A 9,739-nucleotide genomic window follows, 5' to 3' on the forward strand; every position below is an offset into this window, starting at 1 on the left:
AAAGGGCTGCCTTGTTGGGGAATTGCTCTGATTCCTAGAACTAGCAAGGGCCCCTGACAGGAACAAGACTGTAAAAACCAAACCGACCAGCCCAGAGGTGGTCTTCCTATATCTGCCATTCACTCCAGAGGCAAAATTCCTTCATCTTCACCACCACAGGGCCAGAATCCAGGCAACCTGAGAGCACTCCAACGGCTTAAGGTCTTCCAAAATAATTCAGACTAGCAACTTCTCAACCGCTCAGCTTTCCTTTCACATAGAAACCCCCAGTAAAAGCCCTGACCAAGGAACTGCTGCCCACCCCGCCTGCTCTCCCTCTTGTCCATGTCATGCCTGTCCACATGGCCCTGCATGGCAGGTGTTTCCCCTCATCTCTGGGAACTATGAGTGTGAAACTGTTCCCCTGAGCCTCTCCTGTTTCTCCACAGGCCACATGTGACTGATAGTACCATAAAAGAATGCAGAACAATTTTCTAGAGCCTTCCCTGGACTGACAGAGCTGCTAGCAAACAATCCTGGAGATGAGAACAGAAACTCAATTATGGAGAAAGGATTGGAATCAACCTTAGCCTTGATTTCTACTGATTGATTGATAGGTGTGTGTGTGTGTGTGTGTGTGTGTGTGTGTGTGTGTGTGTGTGTGACAGTGCACATATGGAGGTCAGGGGACAACCTTCAGTAGTTAGTGCTCATCTACCACCATGTAGATCCCAGAGATCAGGTCATCAGTCTTGGTGGCAAGCACCTTTCTTTATCCACTGAGGCAGCTCAAAGGGCAGGCCTTGCATTATGAATATATATATATATATATATATATATATATATATATTGCATAGTGTGTGTGTGTGTGTGTGTGTGTGTGTGTGTGTGTGTGTGTGTGCGCGCGCGTGCGCGCATCTGTGCTTAGAAGTGCTGATGCCCTCAGAGGCCAGAGGCACTGGGTACCCTGGAGCTGGAGTTAACAAACTCACATCTTCTGGAAGAGCTGTGAGCCACTGAGCATCTCCCCCAACTCCAGCTGGACATCCTAAAGAGAACCAGTAGGTGGTACTCACTTATTTCTTATTCATTTATTTGTATTCTCCTCTGCCTGTACACATTTTCATTGATAAGAAGTACTCACTCTACAGCCCTAGTCAAATGTACCTCACGCCTTTGTATAAAGGAAGAGTCTGGGGCCTGGAGAGATACCTCAGTGGTTAAGAGCACTGGCTGCTCTTCCAGAGGCACTGAGTTCAATTCCTAGCAACCATATGTTGGCTCACTTTGGAAAGCAGGGGATGGCAATATTACTGTCAAAGAAAGTAGAATTTAAGGAAAGAGTGTCACACGAACCCCAAAGTGTTGTTTAATGTACATGAGGAGGAGCATATTCTGGAGTTAATTTGAGAAAATATCTGAACCCCTTGAAGATCAGCTCCATGAATCCCGAGAGTCCATGGCGGGCGGGCTCCGGGGTGAGAAGTCCTGATGTTGATGATGCAAGCCTTGCTCACCAAGAGCCTCCTCACCTCTCTCCTATACACATGCTCTTTGCAGCATGACTCTGCAGCTCTTGTCATTAAGAGGGTGGAGTCTTTGGAACTAGGTTGATTTTTGCAACTTTTCCTCTTTTTTTTTTTAAACATTTTTTAATAATTTATTTTTATTCCCTATGCATTGGTGTTTCCCTACATGTATGTCTGTGTGAGGGTTCACAGACAGTTGTGAGCTGCCATGTTGAGTGTCTGTCCGGTCTGTCCTGCCTTCAGCAGGTGGGCATGGGTTCCTCAGTGTCACGTCACATCAGTCAGCCTTCAGTTGTGTAATCAGAAGGGATGAACAAAAGAAATGCCTTTCACCTCATTACATCAGTTCCCTCGTTAAAATAAAACAAAGCCCACATGAGATTCCCGCAGTACCTCCTCTGGACCAGTCTGCCAGCCTTGAGTTTGTGTTGTGCTTTGTTTATTTCCTGTGTTTTGCAGTGCTGGGATCATGTGTGCTAGGCAGGTACTGTACCACTGAGCTACACCCTCAGGTCAATTTAAATCTTCATTGACCCAAAGGTCGGGTCTTGCTTGTAGGGGTTTTCTAAGCCAATGATGACATCAAATGCTTGGCCCTGGAAACTCAGAAGCTTCACTTTCTCTTTTGTATGAAGGGGCCATGTCTCAAATCCCCTGGAAATGCTCTATTAGTGAATAGATATGCTGTCCGGCTCGATGTTTTCCCTTCACCCCTGTAGCTCATGACCACCATTCTCTACCTTGTTCTAATCAAGAAAACTTGAGCCGCATGGACAGTATCATGCTTTCCTTGTCTTCCAGCTCCCAGTTGAGTTCAGCAGACAAGCGACACTTTAAGAAAAGAATAAGTCAAGGTATCTGGCCCCTGCCTTGCCAGGCCATCATGGCCAGGCACCACTCTACAGATGAATGTCCCATGTTGGCAGTCTCTCCTTGAGAGACTTCTAGCTAATTGCCTCCCTTTCAAGCCTAGGGATAGCAACAAGTCCCTACTGTTCTCATTCTGGAACCTGGACCAGCCCTTGCTCCTTTGCTAAGCATTTCTGTCATCAATCCCTTTTTAATGCCTTCCTATGTTACCTTATCTAAGCAGATTTCTGTTTCTTGCTAGAAACTGCCTGCTACACAATCCAAACAATAGCTTTATTTCAAATGCCATTCTTTTGTTCTTAATTATGATACTAAGTCAAGCACAAAAATGGGTACAATCAATATACAATGATGCAGAGCAACAACAGCTAATGACAATAATAAACTTCCTTGAGTGCTAACTAGAAAAATTCACCATGTATATTGTTTTCAAGCTTTAACTCAAACACCTTCACAAGGAACTCGTGGGAAGCTTCCAAGATGATGACATTGTGCCTGCATCCCTAAGACCTACCCTCACCTTAAGGGTGATCTGGATTTAGTGACCTCTTCTTTCTAAATTTGAAACAGAAGTTCTCACTACATTGCCCAGACTGGTCTTAAACTCATGATCCTCCTGCCTCAGCTCCACAAGAAGCTGGGATTTTAAGCATGTGCCATCATGCCTAGCTTAGGGATGTCTAACAAGTAGAACACGCCACGATGGGATGCCAAAGAGCAGATTTTAAAAAGACTGTGGCTTCCATCTTTGGGTGACCACTCTTACTCTTTCGGGGAAAGAGTCGTTATGACTCATGTTAGACCTGGGAGATACACACAGCCAGAATGTTAAAGGGACTTTGAATTGCCATGACATAATACCCCGTCAAACAACTTGGAGGAGTAAGTTTTTGGCTCATGGCTTCAGAGGTTTCCATCCGTATTTGTTTGATCTCCAAGTAGGCCCTGACTCCCACCTTTAAACAATCTGCTAATAATGTTATCATATTATGAGTCTATCAAGAGAGTAATCTACTGATTAGCTCATAATCCTCCAGATGCAGACACTTCCCTAACAGCCGGGCAGCTGCCAGGCAATCAGCCAGTCCCTGAGCTTGTAGAGGGCACTGCACATTCAAGCCAAAGCATTCTGCCTTTGGCCCCCCATGGTTCATGTTCGGATCATGATGCAGAATGCATTTAGTCCCTCTCTAAGGGTCCCCAGCATCATCTTAACAGTTCCAAGACTGTTCAAAGTTCAACCTTAAAGTGGAATACAAGTGAAGTCAGAGACCCTGAGCAGGACGGACCCAGAAATACTACCCAGTGTCAGCTCAGCCTAGCGAGAGGGCCAAGTGCTGGCCTCCCTGGCTCTTAAACCCTTGCTAAGAACCAAGCGGGCATGGTCAGCGGTATCTGTAATCAGGGTTTCTGCCTACACAACCTCAAAGGTTCCTGTGAGATTCAAAGCTGTGAGAAAAAACAAAACAAAACAAAAAAAAAACCAAGTGGGATACCCCTGACACAGAGGAAACATCCCATTATAAAAGGGAAAAACTGGGGAAGAGAGAGGAAGCATCTGATTAAACCGAGGTCAAAACTCAGAAGGACAAACATTAGATACATTTCCCAGCACCACAGGTGGTGGGATGTGAGCCCCCACAGGCTTGGACTGTCCCACTCTTTGGCTTTGTCATTTGCTGCCCACGTGGTCTGCTTGAAGCTGATTCTTCTCCAGCTGGCAGCGATTCTCCAGATGATCCATGGTTCTGGCATCTCTAGCTTCCTGGAGTCTCCATGGCATCTTCAGTTTTATGCATTACCTTCTGAGGGGACACTTGCACACTTCCTGAGCCTGCTACACACTGTCTGGCCTCTCCTTCCTCTGAAATCTGGGTGTAACTCTCCATGATCCCATTACTCTTGCCTTCTGTATACCCCAAAACCAGTGTCATGTGGACAATGCCAAGGTCTCCTACCTGCTAGCAATGTAGCTGAGCTCCCTTGGACAACACTGAAGCCTCTGAGTACCCAGATGGCTGAGCAAACTGTTCCTAGGATAACAATTTCCTAGGCAGCTCTGGGCAAGTGGAGCAATTCAGAAGCTCTGTTCTCAAAGGCAAATGTTCCAAATGAGTTTACTGTTTTAGTCATTGACCCTATAACAAATGGCTTTGGCCAGTTTCTGAGACACCCTCCAAGGATCTTTCTTTCCTGTGGAAAGCCAAGGAAGCCTTGAGTAAGGAGCTATGAGTGAACACAATTGTTTGACATGGACACAGCTATGTCAAAGACTCCAATGCCTCAGATCCATGAGTGTGCCAAAGCCTTCTGCAGATAAGGCTCAGAGGGATGGCAAAGCAAATCCAGGCGGTTTGTGAACTGTACACCAGTTGCGCAAAAACGAACAACTACAGCTTCTTCCTCCTGATGACTGAACCCCTAGACTGTGCCCCTACAGAGTCTCAGACTAGCTAACTCTTCGGTCCATGCTGCATGTCATAAACTTGCTAAGGCTCCAGTTGTTGTGTAGTTGGTGTGGCTCCATCAGAGTATGCACAGCCCACCCAATCCCAGCTTTTCCTTACGTGTGTCTGTATGTCTGTTCTTTCTTCAGTCTCCTGTTTCCCAAGTCAGGTTTCCAGGTGCAACCTGTGCAGCACCTTTTTTTATTTTATTTTATTTTATTTTATTAGTTCTAGTTAGGGAACAAGCTTATTTCAAGTCCCTTCTCCCTCTCTCTCCCCTCACCCCCAACCCTCCTCCCCCACCCCCAGCCCACCCCCCACCCCATCCACCCACCACTCCCCAGGCAGGGTAGGGCCCTCAACGGGGGCTCTGCAAAGTCCACCAAGTCTTCCTATGCTGGTCCTGGGCCCTTCCCCATGTGTCCAGGGCCAGAGTGTAACCCTTCACGTGGGATGGGCTCTCAAAATCCCATCTTGCACCAGGGAAAAATACTAATCCACCACCAGAGGCTCCCTGGAGTGCCGAGGCCTCCTTATTGACATCCATGTTCAGGGGTCTGGATCAGTCTTGCACTGGCCTCCCTAACAGCATCTGGGGTCGATGCCCAGCACCTTTTTATACTGGTTCAAGGTCCATGGCTTCCCTTTGGTTGTTCTAATCTCTTTGACCACCATGCCCCGCCTACCCACAACTTTAAATATGCCCCTTTTCTGAGCAAACCACAATCTTTCCATTCTTATTTTTAAGGGGTTTATTTATTTTTATTTTATGTGTATGGGTATTTGTATGCAGTACACCAGGAGGCCAGAATAGGGCATTGGATCCCCTGAGACTGAAGTTACAGAGAGTGCGAGCCACCATGCTGGTGCTGGGTTTTGTGCCTGGGTCCTCTGGGAGAACAGCAAATGCTCTTTACCACTGAGCCATCTCCAGCCCTTCAGTCTTATTTCTTCATTTCTGTTCTAATCTCGCCTGTGTTGCTGTTCTCACAGACACGCCCGGACGTATGCTCTACTAGTCACTTATACACTTCTTGATTTGAACAAGTTGAATAACAAGGTCAGCATCAGAATCCATCAAAAGGTACAAATCTTTACCACCAAGCCTGACAATCTGAGTTCAGTCCCCAGAACCCATGCCATAGAAGGAGAGAACCTACTCCTGTAGACTGTCTTCTGACCTCCACATGCCGGTTACGGCAAGAACACACCTCCTTTCACAAGCACAAATAAGTAAAGAAAATGTGCTGAAGATATTTCAACTCTCCCAATTTGCAATCCCATTGTCTTATGGGAGTTATTTTTATAAGTTATGGTATTAATTTCTATACATTAGGTTACTAGTTAGAGAGCTTCACAGGTACATGAGCACTTAAGATTATGGATGGCTATTGTGTATGAAACAGGAAACCAACTAAAGCAATATAAATGTCCACTTCTAGGGCATCTGGCTGGATTTGTGATACATAATACAGTAAAAAAACATGCAGCCTTTAAAAAAATGAAGTAGATTTGTTGAGACTTAGAGGAATGGGAGGTGAACTTTCATACCTGTGAGAATTCCATCCCTAGTGTTTCCACTAGCTATTCAAACTGCTAACCTGGGTGCTGCTTAAAGGGATTCCACAGCCGTAATTTAACACAGAGGGATCGCCTTCAGTAAGCTTAGGAGGGTAGGGTTCATTCTGGCAAACATGCTAGAAACATAGAGCTTGCACGAGGAGAGCCTCTGTTCCTGGCCGTGAAGATGAAGATCAGTTATGTGGCAAAGACTGTGCTGGCTTCTGAATGCAGATAGCAGCCTTGAAGCTGACAGCTAGGAAGGAAACAGGTGCCTCAGCCCGACCTCAGTAGGGAACTTAATTCTGCCAGTGACCTGCATGGCCTGGAAGTGGATCTCTCCTCCAGCACCCATAGACAAGAACTCAGCCTTTGAACAGAGACCCTGGTCATACCAGGTTCAGACTTACTGAAAGCTCTGAAATAATAAATAGATGTGGCTTTAGGCTGATACATTTATGTTAATTTCTCATAGAGGCAGAAAACCAATATAATGGATTATTCACCAGGAAACATACAGCATGATCCTATTCACCTGGCTTTCAATAAATATTTATTGAGTGTGTGTGTGTGTGTGTGTGTATGTATGTGTATGCTTGCATGAGTGTGTGTATGTATGTGTGCATGTGTGTGTGTATGCTTGCATGAGTGTGTGTGTATGTGTGCATGTGTGTGTAATATGCTTGCACGAGTGTGTGTGTGTGTATGTGTGCATGAGTGTGTATGCTTGCATGAGTGTGTGTGGGGTGTGTGTGTGTGTGTGTGTGTATGCTTGCATGAGTGTGTGTGTGTATGTGTGCATGTGTGTGTAATATGCTTGCACGAGTGTGTGTATGTGTGCATGAGTGTGTATGCTTGCATGAGTGTGTGTGGGGTGTGTGTGTGTGTGTGTGTGTGTGTGTGTGTGTGTGTGTGTATGTTTAGGTGGGGAACCAAATCAGGATCTTGTGCATCCTAGACAAGCACTCTACCACAGAGTTACACCTCTATGCCTATTTTCTGATTAAAAAGTAATACAAATTCACAGGAAAAAGATGGAAGATCATAAATAGTAGTGATTTCTAGATAGGATTGTAGGTGACTTTTACTTTCTGTGTTTTATGTTTATGTTCAAATTGTTTAGAATAAGTACATAATTTTAGGGAAGAAAGAAAAAACAGAGAGAAAGTATTTGCTGAATTTGCTATTCTAGAGGTTTAAATATTACCATATTCAACTCTGTGATAAGGCTTTGTTTTGGAATATGGTGTAGTGTCAGTGAGTAAAATCGTCAGCTCTCAGGAGCATTGCTCTTTCAGTTTTGGATTTGTCTATTTAATATGCTGAGCACTCATGTGGTGCAAAGCAGCCTACAGACATCGTCATCCCCAACACATCCTGATCCTTTGCAGCATCCCCTGGCCTAGCATGGTGCTCAGTTGACCTAGTATTCCACATCCTTCCTGCATGAACCCAGAAGACAGAACTTGAGCTTGCACAGAGCCTTTAACCAGATGTACTCCGACACCAGCAATTCTTTACTAACGCATGTAGCAATATGTTTTTCAGGTCATTCAGTGCCAGAGGTGGAACAGAGGAAGTCAAGAGACTTATGGCATGGTGGATTCAGAAGTTCACATGCAGGTTAGCCAAGCTTCCTGAGGTAAAGTTCTTGTGTGCAAAATAGAGACAGATGCCTACTTCACAAGGTTCCTGTGAGAATCCAGTGAGGCAGGTGAGCTCCCTTCTTTGGCATTTGAGACTGCCATCTATTTTGTACTTAATATACCTACCTAGTCACTACCACTGCTTATTGACAGCACACGGCAGAGTACAGCTTGTTGGCAGAGTACAGCTTGTTTACCCTCCTCATAGATTCCCTGTGTTGTTGGCAACAAGATAGACTATTCGCTACACATTGCTAACAGAGGAGAAGATCCAAACTCAATGTCAAAAATGGTGGCCAGAACTGAAGAAATGGCTCAGCAGTTAAGCACTCTTACAGAGGACACTAGTTGGATTCCCAGCCTCTACTTGGTGGCTCCCAACAGCCTGTAACTCCATTCTCAGGGGATTCCAAACCATCTTATGGCCTCTGTGGCACCAGGCATGCACATGATGCACAGACATATTTGTAGGCAAAACACTTACATGCACTAAATAAATATGAAAACAAAAGGCAAACGTATAATGAACCGTGGATGAATACAGCTAACTGTGGAAGCTTGTGACCAGCCTGGAATTCATGGTGAGACCCCAAAACAACAAACAAACAAAAAGATGAGTGTATTTAGGGACCTCTACCAAAAAGAGCCAATAGGAGATTAGAAGAGTTGGTGCATGTCACTGTCTTTCCGGGATTATCGCATCTGCCAGAAGCATGTCAAGATAGAATACCCACATGGGAATGGTGCTGCACAGAAACACTGAAGCCAGGGGCCTGCCATCCTAGACGCCAAATTTTGAAGTGCACCTTCTTGAAGCTTTGCTGTTTTTCCTCAGAGAGCTCCATCAACTTGGTATCTTTACAATATGCATCTTATATTGTACTGTTATTATACTGACCGTGATTTGTCTTTTCAAATGCACATCTTCTAACGTGTCATCCTAGTGTTAATTTGCCTTTGAGGCCTGATGGTGGTGGTTTTGAGAACTGGCAAGAGTCTTGTGGAAGGGTCTGGGTTTTCTCTTTACACTCACTTTAAGTCTTTCCATGTTTTCAGATGTAGGTGGCTGGCAAACAAACAACAACAACAAAAAGACTCCAGCATCCCAGCCGATTGGCATCTTACCATGAGAAGAGCAGTGCGCTCCCAGTGGGTGGGGAATGGGACGCGCGTGGCTCTTGGGCCTCAGTGGGTTCCACTCCATTTTAAAATTAAACTTTTAAGTGAATTCAAACTTTTAAGTTTCTACAAGCGGGGCCCTCTGGTTTGGGATCCGAGAGGAAACAGGGGTGGAAGGGGGAGAGGCTTTCCCTGCGGTGGGAGGAAAGGACCCCACCCGGCGGCCTGGGAAGTCTCTAGGGACAGCGCCCTCAGTTGGGTACCCCTTCCATGTCCGGCTCCTGGGCGCACGCGGGTCCGGACCCCTCGGCCTCCGCCCCGGGGCGAGTCCAGCCCGGGCTGCGGTCCCGCCGGCCTCGGCGGGCAGGGCGCGGCAAGGGCGAAGGGCGAAGGGCCAGCAGCGGCCTCGGTGGCCGCGTGTGGCGGGGGCCGTAGGGGGAGGACGCGGGCCGAGGGGGAGGGCTCACATCTCGGCGAAGTTCCCGGATGGTCGCAGTCTCCCGGCGCGGAGCGCTTTTCCTGCCCGCCCCGGCTCAGCCCTGCGGACCCAGAGAGAAGTTTTCCAGAAAAAAATGCCCCGCGCGCCGCG

At 46.4% G+C, this 9,739-nt stretch overlaps 1 protein-coding gene across 1 annotated transcript in view; it reads left to right on the forward strand.

Moving 5' to 3' along the window:
• Nucleotides 1-9,424: 9,424 nt before the first annotated feature.
• Nucleotides 9,425-9,739, forward strand: part of Wipf1 (WAS/WASL interacting protein family member 1) — a gene marked incomplete in the record, with an annotated part of 108,155 nt that continues 107,840 nt past the window's right edge. The window contains 1 exon segment of the mRNA XM_035447152.1: nucleotides 9,425-9,739.

This window comes from Cricetulus griseus, chromosome 6 (assembly GCF_003668045.3).
Source record: "Cricetulus griseus strain 17A/GY chromosome 6, alternate assembly CriGri-PICRH-1.0, whole genome shotgun sequence".
NCBI lineage: Eukaryota > Metazoa > Chordata > Mammalia > Rodentia > Cricetidae > Cricetulus > Cricetulus griseus.